Source organism: Triticum dicoccoides, chromosome 2B, assembly GCF_002162155.2.
Source record: "Triticum dicoccoides isolate Atlit2015 ecotype Zavitan chromosome 2B, WEW_v2.0, whole genome shotgun sequence".
Lineage (NCBI taxonomy): Eukaryota > Viridiplantae > Streptophyta > Magnoliopsida > Poales > Poaceae > Triticum > Triticum dicoccoides.
The window spans coordinates 765645397-765648413 of record NC_041383.1 but is presented as its reverse complement, the minus strand read 5'-3'; the positions used below and the strand labels follow the sequence as shown (position 1 = coordinate 765648413).

Sequence of the window (3017 nt, the reverse complement as noted above, 5' to 3'; positions counted from 1 at the left end):
CTGGCCCACGGCGCGGCCGCCAACCTCCACGACCGGCCCTTCACGCTGAGCATCATCATGCGCCCGTCGTGGGCGGGCGGAAGATCCGGGGCCCCTACTGCAGGTTCTACCGCTCATCGGAGAACATCGTCAGGATCACCGTCCCCTACGGCGCCAAGCTGCTCTACCAGGAGCTGCTAAGCATATGGGCATCTGCCTCAAGTTCCAGACGAGTTCTGCTAGACTACACTGAGCTCCGTCGTTGGCTTGTGGTGTGTGTTATAGGTTATCTATATCTGTCTATGGTTACTTATGGACATGTTGGTTAAGGTTATGATCTGTGGTTGTGGACATGTAGTTGGCTATGTGAAGCACCTTGTGACGATGGCGTTTGCGTTGCTTGGACGGGTGTGTTCCTATGGTCGTGCAGTGCAGGATATGTTCTGCCGTGGGCATCTGCCTCTGGCCTGAAGAAATTCTGTTGATACACTGTAGTAGCTTGGTTAGCTGAACCTGCTTCACTCTGCCCCCTGGAATGAACGGAATTAGCTTATGGCATGCCTTGTTCGTTTGAGCTGGTCGTGTTTGCCGTGGAATGAGTGATCGAGTTGGTGCTGAGGTCGGCGTGTCATGTGAATCATAGCATATGCCATTGCAACCTTAATGTCACGGACAACGCCGTGGATCAGAGTACGTTCCTGTGGCGTTATCGTGCATTTGGATGGAGACGCCCTGAAGTTCAAGTCACCTCAACTACAATCAGCGTCGCATCGAGAAAAACACACGCATGCATGCAAAACACCTGACGAAAGAAACACACGAAGTGGCCAAAAGAGACGAGATGCCCTGATACAACAAACATGCAATCAAGCTCCGACGACACCACGCAGCAAGAAGAGAAGGATAAGATGCAAACATCACAAGGGAGACCAACCCTCCCTACCTGAACGAACAACGACGAACTAGAGAGCCAAGAAGTGTGAATGGGGGAACTCCATGCCAAGACGACGACAGACGGCCTCTGGCTATCCTCCTCCTCCTACGGCATGAGGAAGAAGAGGAAAAGCTCCCGCCGCATCGCCATCATCTCGCCTCTGCGAATGATGCTTCTTCAAGGATACTTATACCCCAAGCATCTCCATCTCCATCTCCATGCCCTTTCCAAGTATCTCCTCTGCTTTGAAACTAGCCATCATCTTGGGTCTCTGTACTTAGAACGACGACAGGGATCGAGTGCACTGAACCTGGACACCTAGCTTGTAGCTAGCTTTTCGCTCTGTTGAATGGCCTTTGGGATTTGGGAATATCAGCCATCGATTCTGTGGTGGCACCTCACATAGTGTGTTGCCATCAGCGTCACAAGCTTTTCTCCCCTCTCTTTATGCCGCCTGCCCATACTATACAGTCACGCATGCACAATGAAACAACTAGCCAGACCCTAAAAAAAAAAAAACAACAACTAGCCAGCCCATTTGGACCAGAGCAGACAGGTTTTCTAATGGAAAATTACCAGATTAGGTCCATGTGCTCTGGCATCTGGGTTACCAAATGTGTCCTAGTTCTAACATTATTTGTGTATGTAGTAGCTGGCCTTTAGTTAGCAGTAGCACTGATGACCCTCCCAAAAAAGAAAGTTAACACTGATGAACATGAAGTCCACCTACCACCGACATGCAAGCGGCAAGTGAAAATACTTTAGCTATGTATATGATGATCTCACACTTAGTTCAGTGCAAAATCACTAGCTAGTACTAGGAGTACAAGATTATCTCCACACCCTCCGCTTATGTTCTCAACAGGGATTTTCTTCTCCTGTAGACTGATGGCACATTTCAAACGAGACCCTATCTGTGAAACCACTGTTTAATAAACACTGCATAAACCACTCTTCTCAGCACTAGTGGAGTACATTGGCAGGTCATCAAGGTACTGAAACCACTGTTTAATAAACTCTGCATAAACACTGTGATCTTGTACTACCTAGCTAGCCCCTTTGCGCTGATAGAAATGCTCGTGGACACAAACTGAACAACGCCGACGCCGACACTGATCTCTAGCTAGCTAGCTAGCTGCTTGAGGAGATAAGGAATTTGCAGGCTGGGCACGCACCTTTACGCCATAAGCTTTTGCACGATTTGAAGTTGCCAATCTTGGGCATACAAGGCCACATCTCACGAGATTCCCCTGGCTCTAGCTAGCAAGCTTCATTCTAACGTAGGCTGCATTACGGCTAGGTGCATTGCCAGGTTCATCCGTCCAACACCAAGACCATGTATTGCATTGCGCACCGCAGTCCACAGGAGACAACAAGCTGCTACCAGATCTCCAGTCTTTCGTCTAGAGTTATAAATAGCAGCTCGCGTATGCGCTCATGAGCTCAACAGATTAAACAAGCGAAGTGTGGTCCAGGAGATGAACATGAGTTCTCTCTAGCTAGTTTAGTTGGTTTTCACCTGGAGTTCTCCTCAAACCACTTCAGTTGCTAGCTAGCTTCTAGCTCATTCTTGCATTGGCACTGTTTTATAAGTGCGCAATGCAGGGATATAGATTTTTTTGCACAGTGAAGTGTTTGGGGGGACTCTGGGTGCCAACCAGCGGCATCGGTAGGATTTGAGAGCGTTGGCGCTTTGGAAATTGGTGGTAGGTCCATATACATTATGATGCATGGGTGCGTGGGGATTAACCGAGTTTGGCCTCATCGGGAGTTCTCTTCAAGAACTTCAGGATGCATCTTTTCGAGAACTTATCTGAAGTGTTTGGGGGAACTCTCGGTGCCACCAAGCATTTAGTAGACATTGGCCACATATCACAAGAGAAATGAACCAATGAGCTGAGAACCACGTTTGGTATTACTGGGAGTTCCCTTCAAGCACTTTACGTAGCACTTTTTCAAGGTATTATGTGAAGTGTTTGGGGGAACTCTTGGTGCAACCAAGCACTTAGCGGGCGAGATGTACTACAAATCACGTTTAGGGATTACCAAGAGTTCCTTTCAAACACTTTACTAAGAACCTTTGCGAGGGCTTACGTGAAGTGTT

General features: G+C 48.2%; 1 pseudogene; it reads left to right on the top strand.

The window, feature by feature from the left end:
• Nucleotides 1–313, top strand: part of LOC119368653 — a 31143-nt pseudogene extending 30830 nt beyond the window's left edge.
• Nucleotides 314–3017: the final 2704 nt, after the last annotated feature.